Genomic DNA, 19,629 nt, shown 5'->3' on the forward strand with positions numbered 1-19,629 from the left:
ACTGGATTTCGTTAATCATTAAGCCGCTATTTTTTCTGCAAGTGAGAACTTGGATAGATAACTGGGGAGTCATGTGCAGGCTGCCGAGTCAAGCAGAACTCGAGTTTTGCAGTAGAACAGAAATATGCATTATCTAGCTAAATATCTTATTGGTATTTTACATGCTTCTGAAAATGCTGCCCTGTGAGTTACAGACTAAGATGAAAATGTCCCCATCCAGAGCGTGCATCCCAGATAGCTCACGCTCTGAACTCATCAGAACAAAGACATGAAATAGGGGGTCCTGGATATGGCTGATGTTTTTCTTCAGCTGTGTGCTGTGGTTTGTTGTTAGCATTGTTAATAACTTCTATCATACTTTGTTCACTTGGACATTCTGAGTGTGGTTAAGGAAAGGCTTCGGTGAGCGTTGCTGTCGGGGCCATAAGGTACTTCAGCTGGCCAGTTCCAAAAATGTTTGTGCAGCTTTAACTTAATAAATTGCAATAGCTGGGCTCTTGAACTTAAATTAAAATAGCTGTGTGTTGTGGTGAGCGTTTGCAACCTCGCCTTCTAGGGTAGCACCAGAAAGTGCAAATAATGTCCTTCATTCATGCACAATAGCTTCACATCCTTGGAAAGAATGGAGAAGGAAGGAATGTTTGCAAAACTTGGTCTTATTTTTTAAAGCGATGGTAACCCTTTCTGAGAGACCCAAAGGAAGCAACTGTGGAGGCAGAGAGGGATGAATGTCTGCAGGAAGGAAGGAAGGAGGATGGAACAGTGCTGTCTGTGGTTGGAAGGGAGGCCTTAAAAGCAAAGCTTTTGGAATGGGAAGGGAGGAAGGGCTGTCAGGGTCCCTGTGGAGGTTGTGTTGCCATCTTCCTTTATCTGCACAAGGTCAGAGCTTGTAGGCTCTGAAAAGCAAAAGTGTTTGCCAGGAATTTAAATAGTCAGCTCTTGGATGGGCCATCAAAAACTTGTGAAAGCTGGGTTGTAGTTCTTGCCTGCCAGGGTAGGGAGGAAGAAGAAATCCGTGTCAGCAGGCTGCAGCTGGCTGTAGCTTCTACTAAATTCCTGGTCATTTTTAGGAAGTTGGACTTGCCTCTGGGAGTTCTTGGCATGGGTCACTTTCTCCTGTCTGAAACTTTCCAGTCATTTTCCACTGCTTCATGTTGGCGTAGAATGGAGAGAAGGGGAAAAGAGTGGGTAAGGACTGCTAATAGCAAGGTTTTAATGTCTTCAGTGTTGCATTTCCCAGAATCTCATCACTGATGGTGCTGCTTTGGCATTTCCAGTAGCATCTCCAGTCCTTGCTAATTTCCTTATTCCTGACTTGATGGAGGGGTTTTATTTGCATAGGCTGTTCATCCACACTAGTCATTACCACTGAACTATTGGCAGCATTCTAATATCTCCACAAAGAAGATGCTGATGAAGTGCCAGTTCTTGCAGTGAGTGATTGACAGGATAAATGCAAGGTAGAAATCTAGGACTGAGTTTCTTGGGGAACTGGAGGAAGATTCTATCTAGAAAGATGAGATAGTACTGGGAGCTGGGGGGAGCCCCAGGTGATAACTGGGATGAATGTTGCTGAAGTAGTGGCCGAATCCAGCCTCATGGCTTGTCCTAGAGGCATTTCAGACATGACTGATGTTGTACTAAAGGTTCAGAAGCAAATGAGGAGAAAGAGTGAGCAAATGGAGACACAGAACAGAAGATGGCACAAGGCCTGCCGTGCCCAGCAGCAGTTTCAGCTCTGGTGGATGTGCAGATTTCATCGACCCTTGTTTCTGCCTTGTAGTCATTCTTTTCCATGGATGTTCATTCAGTAACATGATGCTTGAGGTTGCAGAGCTCTCTGCTTTTGAAGCATCTCAGTGTTCCTCAAAGGCCTGGCATTGGACTGAGACTTTTTTTTTAACTGCTTGGAAATAAATAAAGAATTAGTCTGAAAAAGCTGCTTCATGATGTGAAATACCCCACTGCACAATGACAAAAGTTACTCTCTTCCCACATTGCTTTGGAAGCAGCTAAACTTCCTAACTTGGCATGTAAGTAGAGCTCTTTGAAGAGTACATCCATGGCTAGGAAGAGGAGAGAGGGAGATGCCCTGTCTGGCTCACACACAAGCTTTTGAGTGTAAAAAGCCACTGTGAACATGCTTGCTCAAGTATCTTGTTAAAACACAGCAGCAAAGTTTGCAGACTCTCATCCTTGGTTGTGGTGATGCTTGTACACCTAGAAGTGACCAACATGTCTATGTGTCATTATGAAATGGTAAGAAAGTGGCAGTTTGTGTGGTTCTATAAGCAGGCTGGGCGAGGGAGGGCACTCAGGCAGATGAGAGGAAGGTACCCAGGAATGTGTTGGTCATCAGAGGGAGCTGAGAAAGTGAGAATGCAGGGTGCATAATCCATGCCTCGCTAGGTTAACTTTCAGCTCTTGATGAGTTAGGATTTATGTAAGTCTATGCCAACAGAGAACTTGAGCATAGCATTTTGATCTCTGTATTGAGGATGGAGAAGAGAGGACTTCTGTTCTAACAACTTACATGAAGAGCACTTGGCTGATGTAGTGTCTTGGATTTGCTATAAACTGAGCAATATTGGCAAGTAAAGATTGCTTTACTGCTGTGTGTGCTGCAGGGGTGAAATCAAAGGGAAAATTCCCACTTAAAGCAACATTAAAAACAGTTAAAAGTTAAATAGGAGGAGAAATGCAAGTCTCAAGCGTTTCTGTAGGAATCATAGCTTGGGTGCATTTGTTGTACTTGGAGTGTGATTTGACAAACAGAAACTTTGTACTCGATATTTAAGGAGCCAGAAGCCCAAGGTGCCCTACCTGAAAAGATTTGCTTACATTTTTCATTAAAAGCCATCACTGCTACAAGTCCAGAGACGCTGGTTTTTCAGATGTGCTTCAGATGTTTCGTGGCACTGTGTATTTTTTTTGTCTTGTGTGCAAGTTTTTCACCAAGGACTGATGACAGAGAGCACAGATAGTGACACACACTGTGCCAGCTCACAGAGGGACAGTGTTTCTGTTTAACTTATTTTGAACCGAAATTCCCGTGCCTTTAGGAGGAAACACACAGAGGAATTCTCACCCACCAGCGGGTCAACGGCACCTTCTTGCACTTGGGATTTTTGGCCTGTATTTTGTAACTAAATTACTTTGTTTCTGGTCTTCTCACTCTAAACATCACGGAATGGAAGAACACTAAGGGAATTCTTGGACCCTGCTCCACGCTGCTCTGTTGCCATGTATTCATACCTCAGCTTTGCAGTGCACACACTGACCTTTCTGTGCTGGCCTGTGTGGGGAATGCAGACAAGGTGCTGCTTATAGGAGAAGGGGAAGAAAAAAATTCAGGCTATGTCATTTGTTCTGCTGTTACTGAAGGGTATGTAAAACATGGCACTGGGCTGCTCTGTCCCTCCTCCTGTGCTGGCTCAGCCCAAGAGCTCTGAGACTAAGCCAATGTGTGGATTTGCCATGCAGCTGAGCGGGGCTGTTGTATTACTGGGCCAGCTGCTCGTTTGCCGATTGGCTTCTCGAGTAAATAAAGGCCATGGACTACTAAAACCCACTGCCCTTGTTTTGCTGCTGTAACCATGCAAAACTTGGTAACTCTTCTGTAGGAAAATATTTTCATAACATGGTGGTAAATCAAAGGTGTAAATGGATGCTGAAGAGCTGTAATCTTATGAAATCCAACTGCTAACTCATCTTAGGAGATCTCTTAGGCTGTGGAGACTGAAGTCATCCAGCCACACGGGTTGATTTGAATTAGTTCTCTTATGTTGTGGTTTGACATACTATTGAAGAGCCTCAAGATGCTACTTGTGATTGACATAACAAAATGTAAATTCTATGCTGCTTTACCAGGCTCTCATTTATCTGTCGTAAGGTTTGTGTACCAATAGCACGAAGCTCTGCTCACAGTAAAGTTTCTCTTGCATGTAATGTCTACATGGGGGAATTAAATTACTCTTAATTGTATGCTTAAAAATAAAATTGGGGCGTGTCTGGCTGTCACAGTAAATTAAGTTTTGCTGCTTATGCATTTACTTTAAATTGACTTTATAGAAAAATTAAATGTTGGAATGTCTGCCTGGGAAGAACTCTCACTAGTGTGTAACCTGAGATGTCCCAGAACCTGAGGAAATCTTAGAAAACAGAAGTGATTTAAGATTTTAGGCCCTAAACTTTGATAATAGTTAGTGCTGAAGAAGTTAAAGGATGGTTGAAGCAGGACCTGGCATTTGGCTTGACAGTGAATGAACTGACTGGTGAGAAACTCTTGTTGTCTCTTAGAAACTGCCCCATAGCAGGAGCAGAAAAGGGCAAGCTGATTTTAGAGGCATTAACTTATTAGTTTCCTCTGTTTCTTAGACACTTTCACTAAAAACATTTCTTGTTTTGACTTGTAATACAGCAAATCTGAGTGTTAACAGGGTATTGGGCCCTGAAGTGTTGTTAATATTCTCTGAGCCATGGGTATGATGTTGCATGTGGAAATGTTTCTCCTGAGCTATGGGAACTGACCCTAAACAAAATCTACCCCAACCCTAGCTCTCAGCTGGCAGGACCTGCCCTCCTGGACAAGCACAAGCAAGCTCCAGGTGTGTGAAGCCCAGAGGCACCAGCTCTTCAAAGCTGGTTTGGAAACAAGTGTTGCATGTTTCTAGAAAGAGCTTTGGCAAAAGGGTCACTGTTGAGGCTGGGGAGCAGGATCTTCTCAGGCACATAACACTGCTGACTTCTCCCTGTGAGTTTTGGCCACAGAGTGGCTTATCCCAGTGCCAATGATACCGTGAAAGCTTTTATTCTGTGTTTTAAAGTGAGTGATGTGGGTCCTGTCACAGTGAATTGTGGTAAGTCATGGTTAATCTTGGTGAAGGCATTAAACTTATCATTACTTGTTGCAGGGCATTGAGTGGCCTTGGTGTTTGTTGTGGTGTAGTAGCCAAAGCATCGTTACCAAGAGTCTATTTAACCCTTTCCATAAACATGATATCTCTCTTGAATGTCCTCATTATTGCTTTTTAAAGAGAACCTACAAAATTCAGCAAGTAAACAAACCAGCATGCTGTGCCCCACTGAATTTAGTTGCCATTGTTGAAATAGATGAGGGTGTTAATTGCTAGCTGGTATGTACCTGAATAAAGACAGTATTTAACTTACATGGTCTGTTTATAGCTACTTGGCAAGGCATTGAGTGGTTGTACTAAACATATCACCTGGAGACTGAGTGAAGGCTTCAGTTAAGACAGGACAAGTCGGTCCTTGTGAAAAACAAATTAGAGCTTGTGTCACAAAGAGGGGGAAAGAGGCATTTAAGTTCTGTGTCCTGTGGGAGTCAGCTGCCAAGAGGGAAGGTGGTACTGTGTTTCTGTTGTAGTATGTGGTGTCATCATTAAGGGTGCAACAGTGCAACCTTAGGTAGATAAGATGAATGGGGCTGGGTTGCAGATGTTTTCATTAACCATAGAAACAAATAACGTTATCAGTGGATCTGAAAGTGCTGACTAACATGTGATAACATTTAATCATTTTTGGAGTTGAATTTAAGTAACAGCTATTTATGTGGTGTTAACTATCCAGTCCTAAGTGTGGCAATGGTGCTTCTGCAGCTCTGAGGCTGTGGGGAGTGGTAGCAGTCAGCAGTTCTGGGCTTCTGTCATTCCTTTGCTGAGAGAAAAGTGAAGAAGTGGCAACCTTAACTAAACTAGACTGAAAAACCTCTCCCTAAGAACCTGCTGGAGCTGGCACCTGGACTCTAACTAAAGCAAAGAACCTTGAGCTCATCTTATTTGCCTTGTGAAGACTTTTGACCTTGCTAGACTGAGAAGTGAGACCAGACACATCTGGAATGATTTTGTAAATACATATGGTACAGAGACTTAGAATACTGGTATTTCTATTCTTCTTCCACTTCCAATCCTAATCTCTTTCCCTTTACTCTAATGAGCTCAACAGAAGATGAGAGGAAAGCGTAAATGCCCACAAACTGATTTTGCCCCATCTCTGCTTTGCAGAACACCTTTTCCATGTCATAGCTGCTTAGGGGCTGTCATTTGGTAAGCAGCTATTCTTAACGCTTCATGATCTCTTGATTTGATGTCTAGATAATTGGACTTAGCAAACAGATTAGGGCTTCTTTGGTTACCCCTTCATGCTGCCCAAGTCTTTAATCATATAGAGACTTAATTTGTTTCTTTAAAGTAATCAGCTATGCCATTTGGATGACCTTAAAGAGTGTTTCCCTGGGCTTGAAGTGTAGTGCCTATGTAGATCAGCCAGGAATGTGTTGTGTGCTTTGCCATCAAGCCCAGGGTAATTGTGAGCATTCCTTCTAAAACTGGTAAAAAGCCCAGTGAGTAAACTCTTCAATACCCAGCACAGAGCAGCATTGTGATCCAGTGAAGAAGGTCTGGTGATTAAACTGAAAGTATTCATTAGAGGAGCCTTTGGCCTCTTTTCAGGTTCTGCCACTGGTTTACCACACCATTTAATTTCTTTGTGTCTGAAGTTCCCTTAGAAAGGCCTGAAACATTTCATTCTGTTACAAACACTGTTATTTTAAAACTAGTAATAAATGTACTCTGGTAAATATGGTGACAAGTGTTCTAGAAAAGCCAGGAAGAAAGGCAAGTACTGGGAGGGTGGGGGGAGACAAAGCTGATAACTTCTTTGCTTCTGGTGGGTGAGGGTGAAATTGGTGACTGCCAAAAATATGAGCTCAGAGAAGGCGCCTGTTCTGCTCTGAGCCCACATCTGTACACACCTCCTCATCTCTACAGATGGCCAGGAGGCTGAAGAGAGAACACAGTTGTCTAAATTTGTGTAAGAGAAAAGAATCATGACTCCCACCTTGGAGGCAAACAAGAACCTCCTGTAACTGGGGTAATTTTGACAATTTAAAAAAATGGGTTGAGTTTTCAGCGTTAACCAATGGTGTGACACCTGACACTGTAGTGCCTAAATACATATGGCTTTGTAGTACTTTGCATTAAAAGGTGGCTGGCTGGAGCTGTACTCTTCCTTCACAACTAGCCTGCTAAGGAATAAATTTGATCTAGAAGTGTTCTTTGCATGCTTATGCTTTAGCAACTCAGAAGATACTTTTCCACTTTAGATTTCATAGTACTTCACATTTCAGAAGAAACAGCTGCCAGCCTGTAAATGGTGCTGGTGCTGCTGCAGCCAGTCAGCAGGGAAGGCACAAAAATATTTTCCTCTTTATGTTTCTTTTCCACCAACATTAACGTGGGAATAAGATTGTCTTTTGTGGGCTGATTATTTCCATACAGTCTGCTTTACCTTTTGGGGGAATTTAAACATCTTCCTTCTGTTAGCCCCTGAGAGAAGGGATGTTGCTTACAGCACGTAGCTGAGGGTCAGCATTATCCAGGCAGTGAACTCTTGACCAAAAATCTGCTTTTGTGTATCTGACCTCATGTAAAAAAGCAATAATAAGAGCAGTTACAAGTGACATCTTTGAGAGTTCTCAGCCCCTGTTCTTTGCAGACAGGGGTTGGATACTGAAAGGCCATGAATTGTGACTATATGTATTGCTTCTTTCCACTCTAAACACTGAAGAACCTGAAACTCGAGACTTCCTGACCCTTCTGAAAACAAACAAGCAATGTTGTTTAACTTCTTGCTATGGGTCAGGAGCCTGAGCTTCACGCCAAGATTCAGTGTGAAACAAAGTAAGGCTGCAGAGTTGAAAACTCTTGCAAAGAGTGCTTACATGGAACTACTGCTGAAGCTGTGACTGTCAGGCACTGTGACTTACTAAAAGCAAGGGAACTGAGGTATGGGCTGCCCTAAGCACTCTTCAGTAAGTTACAGTTCTTAGTTGAAAAACTTACCAAGTGCAGAGGTGCCATATTTTGTGTCCCTTAATACAGATTCTGCATTAGTGTTAAAACAACCCCGTTGCAAATGGATCTGCTTGTTCTGTGTGGTTGGGTAGTAACATACCTCTGTTTTGGTTCCCGTTGAGATGCTTCCAAGTGTGCTTTTAGTAATGCAACATAAGCATAGTGCCACTGTCATAACAGCATTCCAGCCTCGCTGAGAAGTTGCAGCAGCATCATAAAAAGGTGCAAGTGGTCTCCCCAGTACAGGATGATGTGGTCATCCTTCCAGCACCATGTCTACCAAGCTTTCTCTGGTGACCATGTCAAGTTCCATCAGTTTTTCTGAAAGAATATTAAGGGTAAAGAGGATTCAGAAGAGTTTGCAGAGAAAGAGGCAAATACAGAGTTGAGCTGAGCTGACTGGGACCAATGAGGTGTAGAGAGTCCAGGTGACACTGTCAAATGTTCCTTCCCTATTTGGAGTGTCTGTTTACTGATGCTTCTGCAGTTACTGCAGGGTTTGAATATCACTGTACTAGTGCTGCTGCAGTTGCTGTAGAAACTGGGCTCAGGCTGTCTCCTTGCAGTTCTCCTTCAGAGAAAGAACTGCTCAAGGAGAGCTTGTCTGGGCATGGGTCTCAGTGGTATGTTTCTTGTTTTCTCTCACACTGCGGTCTGTAATCATTATTTTAATATAAATCCCTTGCCTAGCTTTCCTTTTGCTTGTAAATGTTTGATCTGTGTGTGATACTCACAGTAAAGGACTCCTCTTATGCTGGAAGAACAAAGACTTGCTTTCCATTTGCACTGGGCACTACTGTTTTGCAGTAGTTGACTGGCTTTACTGCCAGTTTTAGCAGGTGCACCTTGTCTCAAAGAGTTCTCTTTACCCTCATCTCACAGTACAGCAGCAAGTCTCATGCCCAGTACATAGAAGACTGAGTTTTGGCTGAGGAGTGCAGGGATTTGCTGTACTTCCCCTCTCTTTCCTTTTCCTTGCTCTGTTTCCGTTATTTGTGCTCCTCTTGTGTTGCTGTTGGACTAGATGACAATATTCTGACAAAGTTTGAGCTATCTCCTGAAGAGACTTTTTGTGTGCATGTGTGGCATTTGTGTTGATAGACTGGACAGTAGTTCAGTAATATGCTTGTACCAAATACAAGTTTTCTTCACATTGCAGAATGCTGGAACAGACCAGCAGAGTCTGTGCTGCAGGACTCGTGCTCGTTCACGGCAGCGTGCACAGAGAAGCCTCTTGGTGTGGAAAAGGTTGTAAAATGGTTTTTGGCTGCTCTTGTTGGGAAAGAAAAATATCATCTTAGTTTGTCATGAGGATGTAAAAACTTGCTGTTCTCTTGCTGATATGTCCAGAGCAGGGAGGCTGGCAGGAAGAGGGAGAGCAGGCAGGTGCAGGGCTGGTTGATAGGGCCTTCTGTGCTGCTCTCCCACGTGGCAGTGCTTCCAGGCTGCAGCAGCGCAAAGCTGGGTTTCCTCTTGCCAGTCTCCCTGCAGCAGTTGAGCAATGCAGCACAGGCACAGCTTGCAGATATTCCAGCACAGAAGCGATTCCACAGGGTAGCTGTTAAGATTAGTCTGGGGGGAAGGAGTAGAGCCGTCAGCTTTCAGACCTCTCTGTGTTTGCTGTGGAGGAGACAAAATTGCTTACACAGAGATGCAAATATCCAGAAGGCATGAAGCCCCAGGGAAGCAGTCCATGTCTGTTACATGTGTCTTGGCTTTTATTTTTCTTAGCAGCCTAAGAGAAGATGGGGTTGGAAGAAGGAAAAGTGTCATCAGTAGGGATGAAAAGTGGCCTTTTGTCAGAGATGGGCTTGTTGTAGGGATCATTATATTGAAGTCAACAGCTCTAGGATCAAAGGAGCCATCCTGAATACAGGAATTGCCCATTTCTTCTCTGTCAGACCCTAGCTGGTGTGAAGGCAGCTTTTTTGATGGGTTGATGTTTTGGGTTGGTTTGTTGGGGTTATTTCTGAGAGGAGAATGAACTCCCTTTTCCTCCACAGCCTGCTCCTGTGCCACATAGAGCTTTACAAATGCAAAGAGGCAAAGACAACTACAATTTAGTGTCCACAGTGAGATCTCGGTGCTGAGGAGCATGATGCTTTATAGAGTGGGGCTGCAGAGCCTCCCCTTATCTTGCAGAATGGTTCAGGTCTCTTGCTGATGTCCTGAAATGTTCTTATTTTTCTGGCTCCTGCTCTTCCTGAGAACAGACTGTGTGTGTCTCGCTGCCTAACAAAAGACTGACTCCATTGTCCCCTTTTCAAAAAGGCACATAAGGTTCTCGAGTCCACGTTAGTTTGGCTTTCAAAAGAGTAGAGTGCTCAAAAAATTTGATGCCTGAAAATAGGACACATTCTGAATTGGATTCTTGAGTTTAATTACACCATATTCAGATACTGAATTGCTAATTTGAATCTCATGAAGCTACAGGTAATTGTTGACAAGAATTTACCAGGAGACTTTGCCAAGCTGCCTTGTGAGGGATGGCTGTGGTCCTATGAGTGAGAGATTGAAGAGCAAAAGCAGCCAGCAATGCAGTGTCTGCTCAAATTAAAGAAGCCCAAGTAAAGGGGGGAAAGCCAGAAAAGGAGGAGGGAGCACTCTCCATGCTTGGTGTGTATAGCAAATGAAAAGAAGCGCCTTTCCGAGGCATACCACTGCCTGACTGGCACTGGGCAGTGGGGTCTCTTCTAAATGCCAACAGCACAACATTTACACCTCCTGCAGCACTTGTAATGGTTATGAAGGGTTGTGAAATTCTCGTGTGTTGCTGAGGTCTGATTTATTTTCTGTTTTGCTAATAAAAGCACGTTGAAGCTTGATACTGCAATCAAAATAGAAGACACTGAGTAATATTTGCTAGTCTGCTGTTCAGTCCAGCCTTAAGCCTGCTGTCTCTCACAGGTTAGCAGTGGAACCTTGGGTAGTACTGGCTGTTTACCAGTAGATGGAGAAGCAGTTTCCCAGATTTATTTGATTTGTAACCTCTGTGCCGTTTCATTCAATTTGTTGTTCATGGTGTTGCAAACTCCCTTCGTGTCTTGAGTGGCTGCAGGGACAGTGCCAGTGAACCTGCAGGGACAGTGCCAGTGAACCTGCAGGGATTGCCAGTTGCTTCCCCAAAGCAGCTGGCTGACACCTGGTCCTTGGGTCAGTATCTAGTTGCAGTATTTAAAACGAGACCAGAGAGCCTAGAAATGTGACATATTCCCTGCAGGGGAAATGGAGGGAAGTTGCCACAGCCACTTTGAATTAATGCAGTTATGTAAGTGGTGTTACTCAGCAAACCATGTTTATTCTCCAATGGAGATAACTTTGATTCCTGTTAGCTTTTAATTTTCAGGGTGATAGTCCAAGGGGAAGAAGCATTACTGCACTTTTGTTCTTAGGACAGAGACCAACGGAATGTTTCTGTCACTTGTCTGAAACCGTGTGTTGAAAGGCATGATAGTTTTTTTTCCTTAACAGTTTTGCAGAGTAATAGGACAGGATCTGATGTGGATTACAGAAGACACATGCTGGGTCAGTTTAAAGTCTGCCAAGTTCTAATTTGCAATTTCTAGAAAATGTGGAGCAGAAACATCTGTGTGTGCCTGCAGAAATCATCATGCTGTAATTAACTTGTGCAGTTTGTTTCTGTAAAGTATGTCACTGTCTGGTAGTCCACTGAATTTCAGGGAAAACCTTTTCTACTGTTGAGAGCTCAGCATTGGTGGTTCTGGCATTCTTCTCTTGGTCCTGCAGTGTATGGCTGCTCAATGCTTTACAGCAAAATGCCACATGGAAAGCTATTAGCTGGCTGGAAATACGGGCTGTTTCCCTCTAAACAAATAAAAATCCTTGTAAGAATGTTCTTTCACCTTGTTATGGTTTCTTTACTGCATTTCTGCAGTTAATTTCTGATGAACTTTTACAATGGTTCTCCCTGGCCTCTGAAGGCTCTGCTGCAGTGAGTGTGGGAGTTCCCAGATACCACCGAGAAGACTCAATACAGAGACTTTTGTTTCCGCAATAGAGGAGCCTTGCAAAGTGAACAGAAGACCTCACAAAGCAGCAGAAGCAAATGCTCTTTCAGGGCACAAAGCAACACATCTTAGCACTTGTTTTTTTAAAACCAGGATTTTTCTCATGAACACAAAAGTTTCTGTTTCTTGAGTTGAATTTTGTTTGAGCTGTGGATTAAGCTGCATTGATGGCATTATAACATGTCATTCTTTTACCACTAAAAGTATGGCTTTACCCTGTGAAAACCAAGCAGGGTTTTGTGCTGACAGGAGCAGAGTTCACTGTTCTTGTTCTTGCTGTGGTATCCTGTAATAATGATGGTGGTGTGACATGGACACAGATTTACATGGGTGGCTAAGCAGGCAGTAAAGATGTGAGCACTGTAATCTAGCTTCCTCCTAACTTCTCACTGAGGGGTGAAAGGTCTTGTTCTCTTGCTCAGCTTAGGAGAATACCAGCAATTTGTACGGTGGCTGGCTTGTAATTCTGGGTCTGATCCTGCTCTCTGTGTCTTGCCCTGTGCACTCTGCTCTGACAAGTTGTGGCTTTCCAAGTGCAACTTCTTTGGAAAAATAAAATCAATCCCATCAATACTGCTTTTGGGAAGAGCAGATTTGCTGTTCCTGTGAGACACAAACCACAGGTAATGGCCCAAAATAAACGACCTGACATTGTTTTTCTCTAGTCTTTCCATTGACAGTAACTTCAAGTGTTACTTTTAGCAACTACAGTGTATGAAAGGAGCTTTAGGGAGAAAGTGAGAGTTTTGTTGTTGTAAATTGATCCCCCTGCAAAGCTGGGAGCGTTCTGAATGCTGGGATTGACTGCACAGTCTGTTTGCTTCCCTCGGAGGGCACGCACCCTCTTACACCTGAGTCACAGCAGTTGGCTGTTGCACCTTTCTGTTTCCTCACCTGGGTGTCATGTTATTAACCTTCACAAACTCTTCAAAAAGTGGGTTCCTGGGGCTTGTGGCAAGCCTGTTGTCTCCAGGACACCGATGTTGCTCGTAGCCTTGTATTTGCCGTTCAGAGATGTGTTGCTTAGTGCTGACAGGGAGAACCAGGTACAATCTAAAAGCAGTGGTGAATGGCAAAGGCTAAGGAAGTTCTCTGTTAGCCAATGAAGAACTGAAAGTGTCCTTCGTGCTGTTGTAAGTGGCACATTAGAGCTGACATCACTGTGTATGCAGAGATTAAACTAATTCATAATCCCTAAAGAAATTTAAACAGCAGAGACCAAACTGGCAAAGTTGAGTCCGTGTTCTGGAAATCCATCCAAGAGGGACTGGCAGATTCAACCTGACAGCTTTTTGCCCCAGATTTTATTTGAAATTTTAAAAGATTTAAAACCCCCCAAACTTCAGTGTGATTGCTCCAGTTCAGAGTCAGTCACAGTCTAGGTGACCCTGCTTCTGCAGGGGGGCTGGACTACATGATCTCTGAAGGTCCCTTCCAACCCCTACTGTTTTATGATTCTATGTTCTCCAAAGACATTGGACAATACAGTGCTACAGACACCTAAATATCATTTTGTGCTTTTTTCCCCCCAATATCATATTTATAAAGTAAAAAAAAGGGGCTGTGGAATTCTTTGCTCATATTGGGAAGCTCCTAAGGATGAGACTAACAGGTATAACTTACAGTGAGAAGCTTGTGGTCTTCAAACTGAGCATTGCCAGTACTGATGGTCCCTGCTAAAGTGATCTCTTTTTTTTTTTGGTCCTTTTCCATAGCTGTGCTGTGCTAACTGGAGAGAAGAATAATAGATTAGTTTTGCAACTGAAGCTGGCAGCTCTGACAGCACATGCATGCAGTGTAGATCTGCTGAGGCAAGGAGATGCTGCATTAAGCCAATTGAAAATATTTTTAGCCTCTTCTGGTTTTCCAGAGAAATGGGATATTTTTTGTATTAGTTTTTTAAATCTGTAAATATGTTTGTGGCTCTTTTTCCTTCTCTTAGTTGAGCCTGGACTTACTACTGCAAAATCTTGTTCAAGACATAACTATTGGACTGAAGTCACTAATGGCAAACGACAGCTCTTTCTCTGCCATTCAACACCTTGGTGTGGCCTTGCTTTTTACATTCATTATGGACATTGTTGGTAGCTTTCATGCCTAAACTAATTCAAATCTTCTGGTAAGGCTCTTATGTGTTTGAAGTAATTGCATTCTGAGGCTGAAAATCGATGGCAGCCAGGCTACCCTTCCCTGGAGAGAGATCCCCATTGTTTCCTGCTGTAGGGGTTCTGGCACTATATTCAGTATCACACATGGTACCTTCTGCGTGGCAGATAGAATCTCTGCCATTCTTCTCACTCCACTCTCTAGCACTGATTCATTAGCCTTGAATTCTAGGTTTTTAGAACATGTGCTTTTGAGAAACCATTCTACTAAAAATCCCCTTTCCTTTCTTGTTCTGTATGAATGATTTATAACATCCATCTCAAGTCAATCATGTGGAAGAAATTAATTAATTAAATGTCAAGTCCTGCTGAGCCCGCTGAAGGTGCTGAGGGTGCTGAGCCCTCTGAGGTGGGGCTGAAGGCAGGATTCTGCTGCTCTGGGCTGGCCAGGCCCTACAGCTCACTTCTGCAGCATTGTGAAGAGTGTTTCAGAAGTGAAGGCTTTTGTTTCCAAAACAGCCCAAGATCTTAGTTACAGGTTTAGTCTCAGATGCTTCTGTGACGTTACATGTTGTGACACTGAGCTTCAGACTTCCCTGGAAATAATAATCTCAGACACAGGAGAGTAAGAGAGAATGAAACTGAAAATAACAGGGTTGGATAGATGAGAGATGGCAAGAAAAAACCCTTAAAGAAGCTTTTAGTAACCTAAAACCTTTGACAAGATATTTTTTGACAAAGCAGACAATTAGACTGGAAGTAGAAAATGTACCTGAACTTGTTCAGTAGCCACAGTGGAACTACAGCTGGTGGAAGTCTGGTGGAGGGTGTGTGCTGGCTGAGAGCACAGGAGTTCTTTGCACAGCACTTGCAGCCCAGCAGCCTTCTCTTCCAAGCCCCTTTAAATCTTCTCTCTTTAATTAAAAAAAAGAAGGGTCACTGAAGCAGCAAGACATGCTGAACATGCCCAGCAGTGAGAGTCAGGAGTGGCTGAAGTGGCTGCAAGGCAGACGTGCACCGTAGCCAGCCTGGATTTGCAATATTGAAAACACCAACTTCTTTACACACTGACATCAGGGAAGAAGTTTGAGGGGAGAAATTGTTGCTTAAATTTCACCATTAAAAGGTGCTGAAATGGTACTAAGAAGGACAGCATTTATTCTTAAAAGCTTATTAATACTTAGAATTGAGACTTCATGTAAACAGTAGGAAAATGTGAATCCCAAAGACACGATTTACATTGTGTTACTTGTACATAAAACAGCTTTGGCGATTCTTTCATACAACACAGAGGTTTCTTTTCTCTTTCATCTTACTAATTCCCAAGATATGTGTTGGCTTGAGATGCAGAAAGGGGCCAGACAGCAGAGCAAATGTGTCTTGCTGTCACCTCAAGTATTGATGAGAAGTGCAAACCTCCCATCAAGCTGATCTAGTTTCACTGCAGCTCGGTTTGTTCTGCACTCTCTCCTTTTCCCAAATGTTATTTTCTTTGTTACCACCACAGGGAGGGGATGCCATAATTTCCAGCCTTTTCCATGGGTATGCCTTTGGCCCCACAGTTCTGTAGAAGACACCCTGTGCTTGGCAGAGGGGTGACACCTTGCTGGCCTTTTCCCGTCCTGGTTGTGTGTGTCCAAGGTAGTTGGCTGGTAAGCGGCAGCTCAGGTCAACCTGCAGTCTATGGGTATGAATCATAGCAGGAGAGAAACTGGGGCACTGCAGCTATTTTGGTTTAGCTGAAGGGTGCTAGGGAAGAAATGTCCCTGTTCCTAAACATTGTAGCTGCTTCCCACTATGGCTCTGGAGTGAAGAAAGCCCTGCGGGTAAGGATGTGGACACAAGCGATATGGACATGGAAGTACCTGAGAGTTGGAAGGTTTAGAAAGCTTTAGTTTTGGGATGCAAGTAGAGGACAAGGTTTGGGTGGTGAGAAGGCCAGCACAGCACTAAACCCCACTGGCTGTGTGGCTGAGGAGGTAGAAGTGTGATTCTCTTTTGGAGAATGTGATGTAATTTCAGGCGTAGATCCAGAATTCTGCTTAACCAGCTCTGCCTCTGGAAAAATGACACTGCAGATGGTGAGTGTTGCTTCAGTGCAGTGGCAGCTTTTGTATTAATTTCCTTCTTTCTTCAGCTGGAAATGACTGTAGTCTGTGTTATGAATGTCAGATGATTTTGTGTGGATGTGAAACTACAGCTGCCTGAGAAGAGGGTGTGTGCTGCAAAGCAGCATCAGGTCTGGTTGTCCTGTTCAGCCAGAGGAGCAGGAATGCCTGTGTTGGGATCAGAAATCACTTCAACATTCCACAGACACTGAGGATCCAGTGGTGGTTTCTGCCTTGTCTCAGATGACTACCGATGGCTCTTCACTACTGAGGTGCTGCTGTTATGTTTAAGACACCTGGCAAGAAGTGCTTTCTTGCAGATGTTTTGTTTTCCCAGTGCTCAGTTTCGTGTGTTTGTGACTGGTTGAACAGTAACCACATGAAATTATACAACGTTCGTTTGTCAACTTGCTATTTGTCCATAGCCAGTTTTAATTCTTTTCTTGCACTTGGTCTGTCTCAGTCTTGCATCTTGACCCCTGTACCAAGAGATGGAGGCATTTTCAAAAGTACGTCATCAGAAAGCTGTTGTAGCTCCAGCTGGGACTGGTGTCCTGGACATTGTGCAAGTGCCAGGGAACATGAGGCCATAGCAGAATCTGTAGATAGATATATATGAAAAGTACCTCGAGGCTGTCACTAGTGTAGTGAGTTTGGAATGTATCTTCCTGTTCTCAGTTAAATCCTATAGGAGAAGGATTTATAGTCCCTTCAAAACAGCTTTTCTTTGTTATACATTGTAATTTGGTGTCTGCAGTTGTTCCTACTAATGTATCTTCCTTTCTGAGTCTGGATGGTGTGGTTCTATGTAAAATACAGCATTTTCCTCTTCAAATGATTGTACATATGCTCACACTGTGCCTGTGTGCCTTTTTAACCTTCCTGTTAGGCTTCATGATGATTTCCCCTTAGACCATTTTTTCTTCACCTTCTTTCCAGAAGCTGAAAATAAGAGCTACACTCTGCACATCCCTCTCTCCTTTTGCCTTGATGCATCACCCCGGACTAACAGACTGATTGACTTTAATTCTTCAACTTCTTTAATTACTTTACCAGTATATTATTCTTTTTTTCACTCCTTGCTCTGCAGTCTGCAGGGGAATCCCTGTGTTCACCTCTTCTCAGTTGCAAATGCTTTCCTGCATCTTTGAGCTCCTCTCCAGGAGCTCTTTCTATAGCTTCTGCTTTCCTTTGCCCTGGGAGCCTTGTTAGAGCTCCAGACCCTGGCAGGTGACTTTGATTTGTCCATTCTGGTGATCACAGGTGCCAGGATTCCAGTTATGAGGGTGCTGACCCCATCTTGAGCGATGGCCAAAGCTGGCTGTTGGGGCTGCCTGGCAGAGGCTGCTCCTGAGAGGAGCCTTGTCTCGGTGCTGTGAGAACTGACCACGCAGGAGTAACACCAGACTCATGTATTTGTATGAAGTGTAAGAATGGGCCAGAGGAAGTACCTTTCCAGCTTTTAACTGTAGTGTTGTTTTGTAATTATTCATTTGGCTGGAAAATTCCAGTCTTCTAAATGCTAATCCAGATGCAGCTTTGCCAGGAGTTGCATTACTTGGGAAATGCTAAAACTCGCCCGAACCCAGAGTGTGCAGGTGAAGGGGAATGCTGAGCATACTGCTGGAGGCACGCTGCGTATCCCAGTGTCACACTGCACTGCTGAAAGAGTGCTTGTGTGATTGTGAGTGGCAAGGATTTCTCTTCATGTGGTGGTGAGGAGTGAAGAAACCAGTTCTGTACAGCACCCAGGGAGTTCACATTTAAAACAGTGAATGTCTGCACAAGGTGGGTTGTGCTCTGCCCCCTGCTCCTCCCTGAGCCCTCATGGACTGTATTTCTTATCTGTTCCTCTCAGTTTGTTGATACTTTGAACATGAGGGAAAACTATTTTGATATTTTTCTGTCAGTTATTTTGACATTAATCAACACTGCAGATCTTGTTTTGTTTGGTGTCTGGGTACATCATAAAAAGAGTTGCTGAAAGAGTTCCATTACAATATCAGCATCTCTGCCAAATGTATTGAGCTGTTCTGAAAAGCGGCTTGTCTTTTCTGACCCAGATACACAGTTTCCAACTGTGGGAGATGCTGCCAGAAAGCCTGTTGGCAGGAGGCCAGCAATAAAATTATACTGCAGAAAAACACAACATATTTTCAGCAGCCCTTTGTATGGTGTGACAAAAACTTACCTGTGTCCTGAATGCAAACCAGCAGCGAAAGTGAACTCCGGGTGTAAAGCTCCGAGCCTCATCCTGACTTGCAAAGGTAACAAAGGAGGATATAAATTTCAGTTATTTTCTGTTACTCTGTCTGATACACCTCAGGCTGGGTTAGACACTGGTTTGTTATTAGCAACCTTAGCTGTCCTTGCTGCTCTGCTGACATAAACTCTGAGTGATCTTGGGGTGGTGTATGCTGTAAACTGCAGTTCTGGGCAGCTACTGGTATAGCATAGATAAGGAGGGTGGAGGGTGTCTGTGTTGCCTTGGCTGAGTGGTGTTGGTGTGTGCCGCCTTTTAAAACCAATTTTCTTGGTGTCCTACTTGGCCTGGCCAGGTGCTTAAACAGCAGCTCACTGGAGTGAAGATTTGGAGGACTGGAATCCTCTGACCTCTGTTTCCTCTTCCCCTCTCCACCAGGTGCCCTTTGTGCACTGTACCACTCTGTGCTGTGAGGGGCATCATCTCTCCTTTTTAGAAGCTTAGAGCTGATTCTGCTCTAACATTCCAGTCCCTGTGGAGTGCAAGTACCTGTTTCTCCTGCTTTTTCACTTTTCTGCTCACAAGCACTCCCAGGTAGTGAGGCACGTTCATTACTTCTGGCTGTGTAAATGTGTGTCTCTTGGGAAGGCAGCTGCAGATGCAGGAATATGTCCTACTACAAAGGCCTCAACTGAAATTCTTTTCATTGTTTGTCTTGTGCCAAAGCATAAACTTCCTCTGTGAAGGATGAGATGTTTAATGGAAACATTGTTTGACTGTCATGGTGTTTTAATAACATTTATAATGTGTCAGATCCCCAGTGGGCAGGCTCTGCTCAGCTCCCTGTGACCTGGTTTGGAGACAGCAAGTGTTTACTCTTGTTTTACACTTCAGGGCCACATGATGCAGAGGTAAAGTGACTTTCTCAAGGTCACCAAGGTCTTGGTGGTGCTAGTTGCTTTTCCTAGACATTTTCTTGCAAGTGTGGGTGGCAGCCCCTGGGTAAGACACTCTCATCCCGTGCTTCTCGGTCTGGGCATCAGCTTCCCTGAGGATGCAGGGCTGAATATCCTGCTGTAGCCTGGTGGGAAATCCAGACTGCTGGATTTATGGAATTGCTGCTCACTTCACATAATGCTTTCTGATGTGTTTGGTGCTGAGCTGTGTTCTGCTGCCTTAGCCCATATGGTTGCAGCAGATTTGATTTTAGTTTTCCTTAATTTAGTTCTGCATGCTGTCCAACGGACTTTGTTCTGCACATTGTGGCTGCACTTCTGTAGTAAACTCCCTCCTGGTTAGTGCTGTTGTTTA

The 19,629-nt window shown here is 43.8% G+C and overlaps 1 protein-coding gene and 1 long non-coding RNA gene across 17 annotated transcripts in view; one reads left to right on the forward strand and one right to left on the reverse strand.

Moving 5' to 3' along the window:
* STRBP (spermatid perinuclear RNA binding protein) overlaps positions 1-19,629 on the forward strand; it is a 60,337-nt gene that overhangs the window by 756 nt on the left and 39,952 nt on the right. Inside the window, exon 2 of one of the 14 annotated variants that reach the window (XM_062011846.1) lies at positions 18,179-18,382. The exons of the other annotated variants lie outside the window; for them this stretch is intronic. The gene's annotated coding sequence lies outside the window, so the exon portion shown is untranslated. The remainder of the gene's footprint in view (positions 1-18,178; positions 18,383-19,629) is intronic. 14 annotated transcript variants of the gene reach the window in all.
* LOC133627299 (uncharacterized) lies at positions 68-18,511 on the reverse strand. Of its 3 annotated transcripts, none has more exons than XR_009820065.1 (4): positions 18,307-18,511; positions 14,780-14,921; positions 7,975-8,195; positions 68-1,903 (listed from the first exon to the last, which is right to left on the reverse strand). It is a non-coding gene; the product is annotated as an uncharacterized LOC133627299 (long non-coding RNA). The 3 variants fall into 3 exon arrangements; XR_009820066.1 differs by having other exon boundaries at positions 68-1,906; XR_009820067.1 differs by lacking the exons at positions 68-1,903; positions 7,975-8,195 and adding an exon at positions 13,560-13,631.

Source organism: Colius striatus, chromosome 19, assembly GCF_028858725.1.
Source record: "Colius striatus isolate bColStr4 chromosome 19, bColStr4.1.hap1, whole genome shotgun sequence".
Classification (NCBI taxonomy): Eukaryota; Metazoa; Chordata; class Aves; order Coliiformes; family Coliidae; genus Colius; species Colius striatus.